The sequence below is a fragment of the Schistocerca gregaria genome, chromosome 4 (genome assembly GCF_023897955.1).
Source record: "Schistocerca gregaria isolate iqSchGreg1 chromosome 4, iqSchGreg1.2, whole genome shotgun sequence".
Classification (NCBI taxonomy): domain Eukaryota; kingdom Metazoa; phylum Arthropoda; class Insecta; order Orthoptera; family Acrididae; genus Schistocerca; species Schistocerca gregaria.
In genome coordinates, this window is record NC_064923.1 from 319,028,647 (window position 1) to 319,047,252 (window position 18,606).

Consider the following 18,606-nt stretch of genomic DNA (forward strand, 5'->3'; position numbering starts at 1 on the left):
ACACTGCATAGTTTCTCTTTGTTTTTTAGACTGTCTGAAACAACAGATTTTAGTGCACAAGTTTTTCTGATGCTCCAGCATATGTTACCAGCTCTGCCACTATGGCAGACAGAGTAGCTGCAGTTTCAACCTCAATGATGGAGGTATCCAACTATCTCTCCAGAATTGACACCATGGTCAAGGCATCTGTACAGCAGCCCTGTCATTCCAAGCATTTGACTGCACAGTTAAACAATGGGCTGACTACATCTCAAGGATGAAGCAGCACTTCCTGGTCCATGGCATCTCTGGTAACAAGAAGCAATGTGCTTTTTTGTTGGGTTATGTAGGACCAGAGATATATCATTGTCTTGTAAAACAACTTAATCCTGAGGCAGAGCCCCATGCCCTCCCATATGAAAGGGCAAATCCAATTTCCTTAAATATTTTGCTTGCCAAGTTCATGTAACTGCAGATAGATGTAAGTTCTTCAGTTGTCATAAGCTCTGCACAAATCATACAGTGAATGGATTGCATGGTTGCAATGGCTATCCAGGGACTGTAGATTTGTGCACAGTAATCAGGTCTCCAAACAGTAATATGCAGCTTCATTTGTCAGGGACATGATATTGGTGCATCCTCTAGATGATGAACTCTGAATGGACTAGCTGAAACTGAAAGATCCTATGTCAGAAGCATGTTTGTCATCATTAGGGCTTTTGAACAGTCATTGCATTCAGAAGCAACTCGGCAAGACCTGTTCCAAGTTTCTGCAACCAGTACAACACATAGACTCTGAACACCAGTCAGAATGCAATGACAGAAAGCACAAAAAGATCAGGCACTAAAATGCTGACCCAGGTAATTGCCACTGTGTAGCCAGTGTTTTATATCACACCCCAGTCATCAATGTCATTATTGCAGGGTAAAACGTACAACATGTGGAAAGTCAGGTCACTGGGCAGAACTATGTCAATCACTGTGCAAATTATCAGTGGACCGCAACAGGGGCAATTCATTCAAAGGAGAAACAGTGACCAAAACCTTATCCGAACATACCATATATCAAATCTGTGTTCCCAACCACCACAAACAGAATCTCTCTGACAATCTACACTGATGACGGCCACTTGGATTGCAAATCAACACAGGTTCCTCTGCCACCATCACTGACTGGCAATCCTAACAGCGGGTGGGCACCCCAACCTTCCAGCCCATGGACTCTCAGATGAGGACTTATAGCCATGGAATTGTGTGTTTTTTTGCAGCAATTCACTGAAAAGGTATAGTATGCTGCCCAGACTAGCAGAGTTCATATCCTTGCAGTGGACACTCCAGGAGCAGTAAACCTATCTCTTCAACGCATTGGGACTAGAGACACATGACTCTACACCCACAATCCACTCTGTCAGTGTTTCCAGGTTCCACCACAAATTGTTTGCAAAATTCAGTTCAGGTTTTTATCAACAAGGATCACATGTCAGAGAGTTTGAAGTACAGATACTTCAACTCCCAGCTGCCACCTCAAATTTTTTGAAGCACATAATGTACCTTTTGGCTTACAAGACAAGCTGCAACATGAATTAAAATGACTGCAGCATAAAGGAATGCTTACCCCTAGCTCAAACAGTCAGTGGGTCACATCTACAGTCACAAAAAAACAACCTTGCCCTATGTACATGTGATGATCTCAAACATACAATAAACTCTCAGCCCATGGTGGACTCATACCCAATTCCAAAGGTGGAGGACATCTTGACCAGTATAGCGGGTGCACAAATTTTTGCTAAAATTGATCTCGAAAATGCATTCCTTCAGCTCCACCTGGATGTTGAGTCCAAGGAGAAGCTGGTAATCAGTACTTACAGACTTCATCAGTACAACTATCTACCATTCAGAGTGGCTAGCAGCCCAGCGATTTTCCAAAGATATCTCTAAAATCTCACTTGTGAAGTGCCATATATAGCAAACTGGAAAAGTGTAGCTTCTATGCAGAACAGGTCAAATACTTGGGGCATGTCCTCAGTGCTATAGGCATTTATCCCACACCTCAATTTGTGGAGGTGGTCCAAAACTTGCCCACACCAAAAGATGAACAACAATTCAAGTACATACTACGACAATTGAGGTATTACTGGAAATTTGTACTACAGGACCTCTTCATAACCATTGTTGCTCTTTTTCAAGGCTTCAGCATCCACGCCCACCAAGACAGCTCACTGCCTACAACAATGGGAACTATTTTTACCTGCATTTAATTATGGCATCCAATTTCATTCCACCACACAACATACTAATGCCGATCTTCTGTCCCGATTGTCAGTAGGCCAGGACTCAGAATTTATCTAGGAGGCAGAAGGATATTCACACTTAGCCAACAGCCTCCCATTGGATGTGATGCTGGTGACCACACACTTCGCAAACAACTCGTCATCTGGGAACTCCTTTGATTTCTCCAGCGAGGGTGAACCTCCAAATGATGACACATCAAAAATCCAGAAATCCAGGCATGCAGAAGACACAAGCTTTCAACCATCCAAGGCATACAACCCCTACAGGGCAAGAGTCACCAGACCAGAGTAGCTATTCAGATGTCACTATAGCAACGACTGCTGGCCCTGCTCCACAAGGGGGACTGGAGGGTGGTCCTTACCAGGAAGTTGGCTTGCCAGCATGTGTACTGGTCTGGTCTCAATGTTGCCATCACACAGATGCTTGCAGCTTGCACCACCTGCCAGAGCAAGCAGGCTACAGCACCTCAACAATTCTCCCCATGGCCGGAAGCTTCAGTTCCATGAAGAAGACTGCAACTGGATTTTGCTGGATTGTTTCTGGGCCATACCTGACTCATAGCCAATGATGCAGGAAAGGTTTTCCTTATGTCTCCCATATGTCAAACACCTCACCCAGTTGAACCATCCAGACACTTGCAAAAAATTTTTCAGTGGAAGGGCTGGTAACTGATAATGGGCCACAATTCACTTCAGACAAATTTATTTCCTTTTGTGAAAAGAATGGCATACAATTAATACAAATGTCACCTTTCCATCTGGCCTCCAATAGCCTAGCATAAAGATTTGTCTGCATGTTATAAAATCAAATATCAAAATTTACACTGCAATCACTCTGTGGACGAATTCTTGACCTTGTTTTTAGCTTTGTATCATGCCATTCCACAAGACAAAGCCTTGCCAGTAGAAAAAGTACATAGCCAACCACACAGGTCACAACTTTCAATCACACATCCATAAGTCAATCAAGAGCTATCACATGAAACCTATTGCCAACATTATATCCTTCAGGATCCTGTTTGGACCCTTGTACTTTTTTAGGGGGCACCAACATTGACTACCAGCAAAAGTAACAAAACTCCTTGGCAGGGCCATGGTCAAAGTCACCCTGACAAAAGGCCTAGTCTGTTGAAAACATATAAACCAAATGCGACCTTGCAAAGATAAAAATGCAAACACAGAAGGATTACCATTCTTTCTTTTTACAGAGATGGGGACAGAGGAGAGGCAGCAACAAATCAACACAAGGTCATCCCGACTGTAGCCATTAACCAGATTCATGGACCAGCCCGCACCCACGGAACTGATACCGATGGTAGTGGACAACATTCCAGCCCTGCTCCCCCCTCCCCCTCCTCCACCACCAAGGACCAAAGGCAGCAAGGAGACAATGAAATAAGTTTTGTCCTCTATGCCCCTTTGGAGTGGATAGGGGGAGGGGGATGGCATGTTATGACATTATGTGTACAAGGTCAACAACATATCATATCGCCCAGCATCAAGGGTTGCCCACCTAACAGGCAATCACTTCTCACTGAAAGGTAATTTCCTAGTTATCCACTGGGTGGCCCTAGCAGCAGCACCAGTTTGCAGGTTGCAGGAACCTGATTGCTTTTACCATCCACATGACCAAAAATAGATCTCAAGAAATCCTGACACTGGATGATATTTAGGTTAGCACATGGTCAGCCCACAAGCAGTTCTCTCTAAACCAAGACTCCAGTTTGGACATCCAGGTCCATGCCAACAACACCACCTCTGGCACCAACCAGCCACAGTCATTATGGACAATGCCCTGGGTCACTGTGTCACCATCAACAGACCTGTCTTTGTGGTTATAGATGTTGTAAAACTTTGCTTAAATTATTCTTGTAGTACATTGGCTGTAGACTGTTCCATGGAAATTTTAACTCTGTGCTTGGAAGGAAAAAGTTAAATTGTTTCCTGAATTTTAAGACCTCAAACTTTGCTTCAAGATAGTCTCAGCAAGACTTAGCATTTTCGTATGTGTGACAAACTTGTTTTCTAAACTATAGCCTTCAGGCAGACTTTCAACTTGCAAATCTGGTGTCATTATTCATCAGAGTAGATGAATAGTTATGAACAGTTTTGTTATTTTTGTAAACAAAACTTCTGAACAATCTGTTACATTTTTTGTGTCGCCTATGGCATACTCTTCAGAATTCCATATAGGTCATTTGTACGGACAGTTACTGAGTACTGCTGTAGCGTTTGGGTTCCTCATAATGTTGGGTTACAGGAAGACATTGAATCAGCTGAGGCAACCTTTCAGGCTGACATAGGATAGCTGATACAGGAGAGCAGAGTAGGACAGAATAAATGTTATTACAAAGTTTAAAAAAATCTATTACTGGTACATAAATCTTGTGGAAGTTGATTACACAATGCGTCTCTCCTGGCACCTGAAGATAGAGTTATACAATCGTGAAAATGGCAGCACTGTGAAATGGACAGAATGATAAAGAATATAGCTGTACAGAAAAATATTTATATTTTATTTATGTTGAAACTTAAGTCCTGTGAAGCTAATATTGACATGAACATGATAGTGCATCACTACTACTTAGAGTATGCCATAAGTAATGGGAGAGAGAGAGAGAGAGAGAGAGAGAGAGAGAGAGAGAGAGAGAGAGAGAGAGAGAGAGAGTGTGTGTGTGTGTGTGTGTGTGTGTGTGTGATAGAGGGGGGTGGGGGCAGGGCAGAGAGGGGTCAATAAACACACATAATTCAAAGCCTGGTCATTCACAGAGGTAAACACAATGTGTCCAGTATCAGAAAGAACAACAGTTTCAAGTTTCCTTAGCACACATTGAGACATTATTCACGGGCAATATACCATACAGGTATAAAAATTCATAACAACTGAAATGGGAAAAACTTTCATTAAACTAATTTAGTATTTACTAAAAAAAAGAAATAACACTCCATCACTGTTCATAAATGCTATCCTGAGTAAAATAATTACTAAGTGATCAGGGCACTATCGTCAGAAAGTAATTTGGAGGACTTGCTGGATTCTTCAAGCTGAGATTAATTTAGGCATTTAAGGTTACAGACGGTGTCTCAATTACGTTATCTTTAGGTACTATTGTAGGTTGTGACACTGTCACAATCTGCCATTTGTTCTCACTGAGTCTCCTGTACAACAAAACAAATGTAGATATTTTTACACAATCAATTAGTAAAATTAAATCAAACAAAGGAAAAACCAGGATGGAATGTAAAAATATTGTGAAACACAACTCACACACACGACTGCAATCTCAGGTATCTGAGACCACACTGTGAACAACAGTACCAGTGCAGGATGGGAGTGGCAACTGGGTGGGGGTGAGGAGGAGGCTCGGACAGGGTAGTGAGGGATAGTAGGGTAGGCGTGGCAGACAGTGACGTTCTGTTGGGGAGAGCGAAGTGATGCGGTGGAAAGAGAGTAGGTTAGCTAAGTGCAGTCAGGAATTAGACACAGGGAGTGGAGAGGTGGGGAGGGCGGGGCGGGCGGTTAGTGGAAAAGGAGAGAAGTAAAAAAACTGGGTGTGATGAAGGAATTAGGGCTGTGTAGTGATGGAATGGGAACAGAGAAGGGGCTGGATGGGAGAGGACAATGACTAACGTAGGATACATTTCTGAGCAAATTTCCACCTGTGCAATTCAGAAATGCTTGTTTCTTGGCCACAGTTTGTTGGTGGCCATTCATGCAGAGAGACAGCTTGTTAGTTGTCATGCCCACATAGAATGCAGCACATTGGTTGCAGCTTGGCTTGGAGATCACATGACTGATTTCACAGGTAGTCCTGCCTTTGATGGTATAGGTGATGTTTGTGACCAGACTGGAGTAGGTGGTGGTGGGAGGATGTATAGGACAGGCCTTGCATCTAGGTCTGTTACAGGCGTATGAGCCATGACGTGAGGGGTTGGAAGCAGGGGTTGTGTAGGGATGGACGAGTATACGTGTAGGTTTGGAAGAATCATGGGCAGGAAATTACTCATTTCAGAGCACAACAAGAGGTAGTTGAAACCCTGGCAGAGAATGTAATACAGTTGCTCCAGTCCTGGATGGTGCTGAGTTAAGTGGGGAATGCTCCTCATTGTGAGGTGGTGGGAAACTGGAAAGATAAGGCACAGGAGATTTGTTTTTGCACAAGGTTGGGAGGATAATTATGGTTTATGAAGGATTCAATGAGACCCTCAGTATATTTCATCACTGCAGATGTGGCGAGCAGGGCTGGCAAGTCTATATGGAAGGGATGTCTTTGTATGGAATGGGTGGCAGCTGCTGTTGGTGGTTAGTAGTTTTGATACAGACAGAGGTACTGATGTAGCCATCTTTGAGGTGGAGGTCAACATCTAGGAAGGCGGTTTGTTGGGTTCAGTAGGACCAGGTGAACCTCAACACTTCTCCTCCATTTGCTTTACATCATTACCTCCTTCCATATCAAACCACCAAAAATATCTCCACTTTGATAGCTGCCACACATTGCATAATAAGAAGCCCCTTCCATACAGCCTTGCCACCTGTGGTTGTTGCATCTGCAGTGATGAGTGGTCCCTCTTACAATATACTAGGGATCTCACAGAAGCCTTCACAAACCATAATTATCCTCCCAACCTTGTACAAAAACAAATCCCCCATGCCTTATCTTTCCAGTCTCCCAGCACCTCACAAAGTCCCACCATCCAGCCACAGAGGAGCATTCCCCTCGTAACTCAGGCCCACCCAGGACTGGAGCCACTGAATTACTTTCCCCGCCAAGGTTTCAACTACCTCTCATCATACACTGAAATGAGAAATGTCCTGACCACTATCCTTGCCACCCCTCCCACAATGGTATTCCGCCGTGCACCAAACCTACACAATATACTCATCCATCCCTACACAACCCCTTCTCCCAATCCCTTACCTCATGGCTCATACCCCTGTAATAGTCCAAGCTGCAAGACCTATCCTATACAATCCCCCACCACCATCCTCTCCGGTCACAAACATCACCTATCCCATCAGAGACAGGGCTACCTGTGAAACGAGTCATGTGATCTGAAAGCTGAACTGCAACTACTGTTCTACATTCTGTGAGGGCATGACAACCAACAAGCTGTCTGTCTGCATGAATGGCTGCCTACAATCTCTGGCCAAGAAACAAGTGGACTACCCTGTTGCTGAGCACGCTGCCAAACATGACATTCTTCATTTCAATGACTGCTTCACAGCCTATGCTATATGGATCCTTCCCACCAACAATACCGTTTCTGAATTGTGCAGTTGGGACCTTTCCCTGCAATATATCCTGTGTTCCCGTAACCCTCCTGGCCTCAACCTTCATTAGTCATTGTCCTCTCCCATCCAGCCCCTTCTCTATTTCCATTCCAGCGTTACACAGCCCTAATTCCCTCATCGCACTTCTCTCCTTTGCCGCCCCCCCCCCCCCTGCCCGCTTCCTGTGTCATATCTTCCAACTGCAAATAGCTACCATACACTCTTTCCATATCATCCTTCCGTACTCCTCAACAGCACGTCACTGTCTGCCACGCCTACCCTACGATCCCTCCCCATCACCACCCCAGCCTCCTCCTTACCCCCACCCAGTTGTCACTCCCATCATGTGCTGGTGCTGCTGCTCACAGTGTGGTCTCAGTTGTCTGAGACTGCAGTCATGGGTGTGTGAGTTGTGTTTGCTTGAGTGTGTATGTATGTGTTTGCAGTCTGATTATGACAAAGGCCTTACTGGCTGAAAGCTATTATTTGTGGCAGTCTTTTTGTTGTGCCTATCTGCGACTCAGCATCTCTGCTGTATAGTGAGTAGCAACTTCCCTTTTCACAATAAAGTTAGTATGTCCTGAAACTGTATTATTTCTGGGATTGTATTTGATTATTCAATGTTGAATAAATATTATTATTATTATAATATTATTATTAGTAAAATTCCATTTCTGACTGATTTCTTCAAGGAATCCCTGAGGTGCACCATTCTATTAGTAGGCAATTAAAGTGTTATTTTTCTGAATAAGAGCAACATGTGTCACTGGTTCAATCTTCCTATTTAGACATTGCTTCATGACTTGTCTACAGCCATCTTCTCTTTTTTCTTTCCAGTGGTGATCATGATACTGCCAATTGGTAATGGTGAATAGGGGAATATTACATCAAACAATATTTTTCAGCAGAAAATGAGACAAATTTAAATAACATGAGTACACCAATAAGAAACACAAACAGTAGCCTGCCCAGTTAGCCGTGCACTCTAAAGTACTGCTTTTCAGGCGGGAAGGCGTGCTAGTCACCGGCACAAATCCACTTGGCGGATTAGTGTTGAGGTCCGGTATGCCGACCAGTCTGTGGATGGTTTTTAAGGCAGTTTTACATCCGCCTCAGTGAATGTGGGGTGGTTCCCCTTATTCCGCCTCAGTTACACCTTGTCGGTGATTGCTGTACAAACACTTTCTCCATGTACACTTACACAATAATTACCCTACCATGCAAACATTGGGGTTACACTCATCTGGTGTGAGATGTTCCTGGGGGGAGGGGGTCTCTTCTGGTTTTGGTGTGGAGTGGCAGTGGGGTGAGTGGACTGCTGTAATCTGATGTGGGGTTGTGAACTACTGAGGACTACATCGAGGATGAAACCTCTCTGTCATTTCTAGGTCCCCAGTTCCATAAAATACAATACAATACAATACAATGCAAACTGTTCTTCTTCTGTTGTATTATTGGGTTTAGAAAGGTAATAATCAGAACCAGCTAACAGAGCATATATATTGTGGATACCCACAAACTTGGGCCGATGAGTGTGTTTTTTGGGTGAAAGGACTCAGTTCAAGTGAATTAATATTAAAGAGTTTAAGATGCTAGGGAATACTGCGTGTATTATAGCAACACCTTCAAGTGGCATATTTTCTTTGCTGAAAACCATGTTGAGCTTGCATGTGAGCCATGCTTTAGCTGACTTTATGTCTGACAATACCACAGAATGTGCAAAACATTGCATATGTTGGTGTTGTGGTCTTCAGTCTGCAGATGGTTTAGTGCAGGTCTCAACACTAGCCTGTGCAAAGCTCTTCAGCTCTGTTGTAACCTATATTCACTTGAAGCTGCTTACTGTAATCAAATCTTTGTCTCCATCTACTATTTTTATGCTCCTGCTAATTTTTTGGTTTCCCTTAACCAAGGAGTCTTTTGGTTGATGTCTAAGAATGTGTCCTGTGAACAATTTCCTTCTTTTATTCAAGTTGTACTATGTTTCTTTTCTTTCCTATTCAATTCTGCACATCTTCATTAATTATCTGACTACCCATCTAATCTTCAGTATTATTTTGCAGCACAACATTTCAAAAACTTATATTCTCTTCTTGTCTGTACCATTTGTCATCCACATCTCACTTCTGTTCATGACTACACTCCAAATACTTTCAGATAAAAATCTTTCTAATACTTCTGCCATGGTCAGTTATTTGTCTTCTAACTTTCAGTGTCTCAATTCCCAACCCAGCTCCCTCACTATCACCAGATTTAATTCTTGTTTTACTTTTTTGCTGTTCATTGTATAACCTCATTTCAAGCCCTATACTTTCCATTCAACTGGTCCTCTAAGTCATTTGCTGTATCTGTCAGCAAATGTTTTTGTTTCTTCTCCCTGAACTTTAACTTTTATTCCAAATTATTCCAAATAATTAAATCACCGAAGACTAACGACTCTCATGGGTATGAGGGAGTATCTAGCAAAATACTTAAGTACTGGGCTGCAAATGTTAACTCTGTACTTTAGCACATTTGTAATTTTTCCTTTAGGAATGGTCAGTTTCCATAACAATTAAAGTACTTGTAGTACTTGTAGTTGCTTTATACAAAGGGAAAAAGTAATAATGTAGAGAATTTTTGACCTGCTTCAATGCCATAAGTATTTGCTAAAATTAATGAAAAGACTGTATATGTAAGGATAACGGATAACTTAATTTCAATAATTTGCTGTCAAATGTACAGTTTGGTATCAGAATTTGTTTAACATCTGAAAGAGTTATATTCTCCTTCCTCTGTGAAGTACTGATTGGATTAAACAAAAGGTTGTAAAAATTAGACATATTTTTTTTATTTTATTAAGGCATTTGATGTGTTCTCACAAAATATTCCTACAGAGGTTTCACCATTACACAATATTGGGAGCAGTGCACAACTGGTTCACCTCTTACCATAGGAAGAGATGGTGTCTGTGTATGTGCGGATGGATATGTGTGTGTGTGCGAGTGTACACCTGTCCTTTTTTCCCCCTAAGGGAAGTCTTTCCGCTCCCGGGATGGGAATGACTCCTTACCCTCTCCCTTAAAACCCACATCCTTTCGTCTTTCCCTTTCCTTCCCTCTTTCCTGAAGAAGCAACCATCGGTTGCGAAAGCTAGTAATTCTGTGTGTGTGTTTGTGTGTTTTGTTCATTGTGCCTGTCTGCCGGCGCTTTCCCGCTTGGTAAGTCTTGGAATCTTTGTTTTTAATATATAAACAAAGATTCCAAGACTTACCAAGCGGGAAAACGCCGGCAGACAGGCACAAGAACAAAACACACAAACACACACACAGAATTACTAGCTTTCGCAACCGATGGTTGCTTCTTCAGGAAGGAGAGGGAAAGACGAAAGGATGTGGGTTTTAAGGGAGAGGGTAAGGAGTCATTCCAATCCCGGGAGCGGAAAGACTTCCCTTAGGGGAAAAAAAGGACAGGTGTACACTCGCACACACACACACATATCCATCCGCACATACACAGACACAAGCAGACATATTTAAAGGCAAAGAGTTAAGGGCAGAGATGTCAGTCGAGGCGGAAGTACAGAGGCAAAGAAGTTGTTGAAAGACAGGTGAGGTATGAGCAGCGGCAACTTGAAATTAGCGGAGGTTGAGGCCTGGCGGATATCGAGAAGAGAGGATATACTGAAGGGCGAGTTCCCATCTCCGGAGTTCGGATAGGTTGGTGTTGGTGGGAAGTATCCAGATAACTCGGACGGTGTAACATTGTGCCAAGATGTGCTGGCCGTGCATCAAGGCATGTTTAGCCACAGGGTGATCCTCATTACCAACAAACACTGTCTGCCTGTGTCCATTCATGCGAATGGACAGTTTGTTGCTGGTCATTCCCACATAGAAAGCATCACAGTGCAGGCAGGTCAGTTGGTAAATCACGTGGGTGCTTTCACATGTGGCTCTCCCTTTGATCGTGTACACCTTCCGGGTTACAGGACTGGAGTAGGTGGTGGTGGGAGGGTGCATAGGACAGGTTTTACACCGGGGGCGGTTGCAAGGGTAGGAGCCAGAGGGTAGGGGAGGTGGTTTGGGGATTTCATAGGGATGAACCAAGAGGTTACGAAGGTTAGGTGGACGGCGGAAAGACACTCTTGGTGGAGTGGGGAGGATTTCATGAAGGATGGATCTCATTTCGGGGCAGGATTTTAGGAAGTCGTATCCCTGCTGGAGAGCCACATTCAAGGTCTGATCCAGTCCCGGGAAGTATTCTGTTACAAGTGGGGCATAGCAGCGGTTATGTTGAAAGCGTTGAAAATTTTAGGTTATGGTTTGGAAGTAAATTACGTATTACTGAGTATAATTAGGCAGGATAAAATGTATGGTAGATTACGGAAAAATGGAAGATGAATACAAAGTGGAACTTCTTGTACAAACGAAAAGAGAAAGTAAGACGATAGAGAAGATTTCGAAATGCAACAGAGACAATAACAAACGTAATTGTTGGGTTCAAATTAATGACGATGTAAATAAAACAGAAAGAAACTTCCACATGGGAAAAATATAGTAAAAACAAAGATTCCAAGACTTACCAAGCGGGAAAGCGCCGGCAGACAGGCACATGAACAAAACACACAAACACACACACAGAATTACGAGCTTTCGCAACTGGCAGTTGCTTCGTCAGGAAAGAGGGAAGGAGAGGGAAAAATGAAAGGATGTGGGTTTTAAGGGAGAGGGTAAGGAGTCATTCCAATCCCGGGAGCGGAAAGACTTCCCTTAGGGGAAAAAAAGGACAGGTGTACACTCGCACACACACACACACATATCCATCCGCACATACACAGACACAAGCAGACATATTTAAAGGCAAAGAGTTAAGGGCAGAGATGTCAGTCGAGGCGGAAGTACAGAGGCAAAGAAGTTGTTGAAAGACAGGTGAGGTATGAGCGGCGGCAACTTGAAATTAGCGGAGGTTGAGGCCTGGCGGATATCGAGAAGAGAGGATATACTGAAGGGCGAGTTCCCATCTCCGGAGTTCGGATAGGTTGGTGTTGGTGGGAAGTATCCAGATAACTCGGACGGTGTAACATTGTGCCAAGATGTGCTGGCCGTGCATCAAGGCATGTTTAGCCACAGGGTGATCCTCATTACCACTTGTAACAGAATACTTCCCGGGACTGGATCAGACCTTGAATGTGGCTCTCCAGCAGGGATACGACTTCCTAAAATCCTGCCCCGAAATGAGATCCATCCTTCATGAAATCCTCCCCACTCCACCAAGAGTGTCTTTCCGCCGTCCACCTAACCTTCGTAACCTCTTGGTTCATCCCTATGAAATCCCCAAACCACCTCCCCTACCCTCTGGCTCCTACCCTTGCAACCGCCCCCGGTGTAAAACCTGTCCTATGCACCCTCCCACCACCACCTACTCCAGTCCTGTAACCCGGAAGGTGTACACGATCAAAGGGAGAGCCACATGTGAAAGCACCCACGTGATTTACCAACTGACCTGCCTGCACTGTGATGCTTTCTATGTGGGAATGACCAGCAACAAACTGTCCATTCGCATGAATGGACACAGGCAGACAGTGTTTGTTGGTAATGAGTATCACCCTGTGGCTAAACATGCCTTGATGCACGGCCAGCACATCTTGGCACAATGTTACACCGTCCGAGTTATCTGGATACTTCCCACCAACACCAACCTATCCGAACTCCGGAGATGGGAACTCGCCCTTCAGTATATCCTCTCTTCTCGATATCCGCCAGGCCTCAACCTCCGCTAATTTCAAGTTGCCGCCGCTCATACCTCACCTGTCTTTCAACAACTTCTTTGCCTCTGTACTTCCGCCTCGACTGACATCTCTGCCCTTAACTCTTTGCCTTTAAATATGTCTGCTTGTGTCTGTGTATGTGCGGATGGATATGTGTGTGTGTGTGCGAGTGTACACCTGTCCTTTTTTCCCCTAAGGGAAGTCTTTCCGCTCCCGGGATTGGAATGACTCCTTACCCTCTCCCTTAAAACCCACATCCTTTCATTTTTCCCTCTCCTTCCCTCTTTCCTGACGAAGCAACTGCCAGTTGCGAAAGCTCGTAATTTTGTGTGTGTGTTTGTGTGTTTTGTTCATGTGCCTGTCTGCCGGCGCTTTCCCGCTTGGTAAGTCTTGGAATCTTTGTTTTTACTATATATATATATATATATATATATATATATATATATATATATGTATATATATAATAGAAAGAAAAGAAAGAAACTTCCACATGGAAAAAATATATTAAAAACAAAGATTCCAAGACTTACCAAGCGGGAAAGCGCCGGCAGACAGGCACATGTACAAAACACACAAACACACACACAGAATTACTAGCTTTCGCAACCGATGGTTGCTTCTTCAGGAAGGAGAGGGAAAGACGAAAGGATGTGGGTTTTAAGGGAGAGGGTAAGGAGTCATTCCAATCCCGGGAGCGGAAAGACTTCCCTTAGGGGGAAAAAAAGGACAGGTGTACACACACACACACACACACACACACACACACACACACACACACACACACACATCCGCACATACACAGACACAAGCAGACATATTTAAAGGCAAAGAGTAAGGGCCCTTACTCCCAAGCGGGAAAGCGCCGGTAGATAGGCACAATGAATAAAACACACAACATCCGTCCAATGGCCAGCTTCATACATCCGTCCATATCAAACCCACCAACAAGCACCTGCCAACCCAAAGTTTGGTACAGATTTATGTTGTTTCTTGTTAAGAGTATCAACTTTTTTCCCAAGAAATCACAAATTTTGTCCTGTTAATACTAGCAGAAATCAACTCTGTATTTGGATTGTACCTCCTCGACTCTTTTGCAAAAGGCGGGCAGTATTCTACTGCAACCATTTTCAGTAAGCTATCGCAAGAATTGACAAATCTTGACAGCAATCCAAATGCTTTCAAATCCAAACTAAAGAGTTTGCTCATGGGTCACTCCTTCTATTCTGTTGTGGAGTTCCTTGAAAAATTAAGCAGATTCCTATGTTATATTGTTGATTGCATTTATATAAACTTACAGGTTGTTATCTTTTTAGCAGGCGCAAACATTTTATTTAATTTATTATGACTTTTCTGTTGTAATTTTATGTACTGACATGTTCCATGACCATCGATATTCGCTCTTCAATTTGGTCCTATAGAACTAGGTGTATAATTAGAAAGAAATACCAGAGGGAACTAATATCTGCTTGCTAGATGATAATATATGACAGTAAAATTCAGCTGAGAGTTGCTCGAGTACTAACAATATAGTCATGACCTTGTGTCTCCATATTTCTTTCTACTTGGCATACTGAAGACAGGCTTTAAGGAACAATGCCAAGCCACATTGCTCATGGACAGCTGCAGGACGGCTGTAAAATGGGTATTTTGAAACGTGTTCTTGATGCATTAGGAAATACCAAGAGAAAAATTGTGTTAAATGTGTTAATTTTTATTTGTTCCAAGATATTAAATGTGTTGTAAGTTCTGTGCATTACTTTTTAACACACTGACAGTCACATGCTGTTTCACTAGCAGGCCAGGGGATCATGTGTAAGAACCTACTGTGGCTCCCAATGGACTCACAGCATCAGGCGTAAGCTACGCTATGGTTGCCACCAGCCTTGTGCCAGTCAACATGTTAATCCACCCTTTAATAACAATAACAAGGGTAAATACAATATTGAACTCGTGAGTTTTTGGTAGTGATTTTTGACAGGAACAAAAAAGCTTCTTCCTTGTGACCCCTTCTGGAACTGCATAATGGTGTGGTCTTGTTCCTATTGATAAATTATGAAATAAGCCCTTTAATGCTGTAAAATTGTAGTTTATTTAAGAAAATGCTGATGTTCAGATGTTCGTGTTTTATGCATTTCATACAGGTGGAAACCTCTAACATCTCATTGATATTACATGAATCATTCAAATGTCATTCACACCTTCCTCAAATGTAATCACTTTCAGCAACCAGTTGCTATAGCACCAAGTCATAGTGCAGTGCACAGTTCATCACCATGTAGTATACTTTTTTCATATTAAACTATTACGTGAAAAAAAAAACATGCTGATTGTTTTTTGTTTGAAAAACTAGGGGCCACACTTCTTGATGAGGTTTAATATATTTGGCAAACACAAGGAAAGCCTATTTTTCCAATTACTTATCTAAGGTTTTGCTAACACTCAAGTGATGTAATGTTCACCCACTGTTGCATCACACATGGTTTGACAATATTTAGACTAATTCTCACTGTTTACTGTTAACAGTGTCTCTTCAGGTGCAAATTTTAGCTATATTTTAACACAATTTAACCCAGAGAAAAGTTGTGATATCTGGCATAAATCCATAGTATTCTTACTCAGTCATATCATATGCAAAGATTCATTCAGCTTAATGTCCACTCATGGATATGTAACCATCATCTTTCACTGCACTCAAACCATCTGACAGTTCTTTGGAAAGTGAAATCTGTGTCACACTAAAAGTCTGTGAAACAAGTGCAGTAACCTAAGATACACTGATGAGTCAAAACACTATAGCCATCTGTTTAATGGTTTGTTTGTCCATGTTTGGAATGCAATACAGCAGTGATTCAGTGTGGCATGGGTTTGACAGGGCTATGGTATATTTCTGGAGGTAGTGTGGAATGGGGTAAGAATGAGCACTTCTTATTTATTTATTTTTAAGATCTTTGGTTCCACACCCAAATTATGCTCAGTTATGATCATTCAAAATTCAGCATGTGGAGAGTGCAGGTGAAAGGCATCAACAGAAACACATTAAAATACTTTTTCTTATCACAGGACCAGAAAAAATAGTGAGTGATCAATCTCATATTTCAGAAATGATTAGCAAATTATATACCAATCTCAAACTTATTTTGAGGTAAATTAACCACATCTATTTTTTGTCATGTATAGAGACTACTAGCAATGAAAAATGATACCTAAAAAAATCTCAGCAATTTCGGTTCAGGAATTGCTAAGACAGTGGGTGAAACAGTAAGTATAATATGATTAACTGGAATAGAAAATCATTCTAATCTTTTTATCCTTAACATCAAAATTCTTTGCAAAAATGCATAATTTAAACAACTGTATCATTCAACAGCAGGTACTGTTAAAAATCCGGCACACAGTTTTAATCTGCCAGGAAGTTTCATATCAGTGCACACTCCATTGCAGAGTGAAAATCTCATTCTGGAAACTTCCCTTAGGCTGTGGCTAACCCATGTCTCCACAATATCCTTTCTTTCATGAGTGCTACTTCTGCAAGGTTCGCAGGAGAGCTTCTTTAAAGTTTGGAAGGTAGGAGACGAGGTACTGGCAGAAGTAAAGCTGTGAGGCCAGAGCATGAATCGTGCTTGGATAGCTCAGATGGTAGAGCACTTGCCCATGAAAGGCAAAGGTCGCGAGGTCGAGTCTCGGTCTGGCACACAGTTTTAATCAGCCAGGAAGTTTCATATCAGCGCACACTCCGCTGCAGAGTGAAAATCTCTTTCTTTAACCTGTTTATACTTTTCCCTCAATATAAAACACATCCTCTTCACTCACATATGCTGACAACCACTCCACCTCAGACTCTTTTGTGTACACATGTCTCCTAGGCATGAAGAAAGCAACTGCAAGCAGTTAACAGGTTTTTATTTTATTTATTTTTTTCAACTTTTACCATAAACACTGCAGAGATTAAAAGCCTCTTAATTGAAATGAAATAGTAAACTGTATCCAATAATGACTTTAATAGCTTCCAGATGCCTCACATCTGAGAGAAAAGCTTCTTCTAAAGGATTCTCCACATATGTTGCCATAAAAATCCAATCATGCATAGTACAACTGTATCATCCCCAGCAATGCCACATGATTTGTTACAACAAGAATGCCTTTGGCAACATTTTCTTTTCAGAGTATCTTCTTACTATGCTCCTCTCTGCATAATAACATGGTTGGGGAGCAAGGGAGTGGGGGGGGGGGGGGGGGGGGGGGGAGGCGAGAAATCCCTAGTCAAATGATTTTCCAGGGTCATTAATGACATTGGTCTCATCATAACTGAATACATTACATGCAAGGATGCTAACAAGATTATCTTTCAGACTGATTACTAGATACATATACATGCATTGCAGTATTTGTATTATGCTACACTGTGATTACTCTCGCGCATTACATATTTGTGGTTGCACCTAAAAAACTGCATCACATTGCAGATAACAATAATGTCTACAAAGATAATAAAAACAAAGATATTAAAAAATAAAAGTCATTTATAAAATATTTAACAAAAATTATGTTCAAACAACAATACAGATAAATAATATTCACTTACATTCAGAAGTTTTTAGCCCCACAAAAATGAGTCAAACTATCATCAAAATCTTTCATTTTATCACATCACATGTATCAGTGCTAGATTTGTTCAGCTATGAGTTTCTTCTTTAAGTACATTCAAGTTACTTACTAACATGAAGAAATTAGACATCTTTCTTCATTCTGGCTGCAAATTAATTACCCAACAGAGAGCCATGCAGTGATCAAACCCACACCACAATACTAATCTCATCCTGTACAATGTGGCACCAGAGGTCTATGCACAAGTCGCACAATTCCCATAAATTATAGTCCAGTGGTTTTTAAGTACAGAGCTGGCACTCAACAGCATCCCAGATATGTTCCATCGAGTTGAGACAGCAGAATTTGGTGGCCAATACATCAATATGAGTACATTACCACTGCTGCAGTGCGATTCTGACCTTTCGGCATGGACAGTTATGCTGCTGGAAGATGTCATAGTCACAGGGGAAGAGATGAAGCATGAAGGGATGCAGGATAATGTTTACAACATGTAGTCCACAGCTGTCTCAGGTTTATGTCCCCCTTGGGATAACATTGTCCACACATTTCTGTGTCTACAATACAGTGCATGTTTTGAGTAACCATTTGTCTGGATGATGAGGTGCCCAGACATGACCATCAAACCTGTGTAAACATGAAACATAATTCAACCAACTAGGCAAACCGATTCCAATGGACCAAGTCAAAACTTGACAATCTCATTCTGTAAG

At 42.2% G+C, this 18,606-nt stretch overlaps 1 protein-coding gene across 12 annotated transcripts in view; it reads right to left on the bottom strand.

Annotated features, from left to right (window-relative positions):
* The window catches only part of LOC126266871 (alpha-L-iduronidase), a 215,063-nt gene that overhangs the window by 188,795 nt on the left and 7,662 nt on the right, over window positions 1-18,606 (bottom strand). Inside the window, exon 1 of one of the 12 annotated variants that reach the window (XM_049971506.1) lies at window positions 18,003-18,501. The exons of 10 other annotated variants lie outside the window; for them this stretch is intronic. The gene's annotated coding sequence lies outside the window, so the exon portion shown is untranslated. One more of the 12 variants, XM_049971508.1, reaches the window with a different exon arrangement.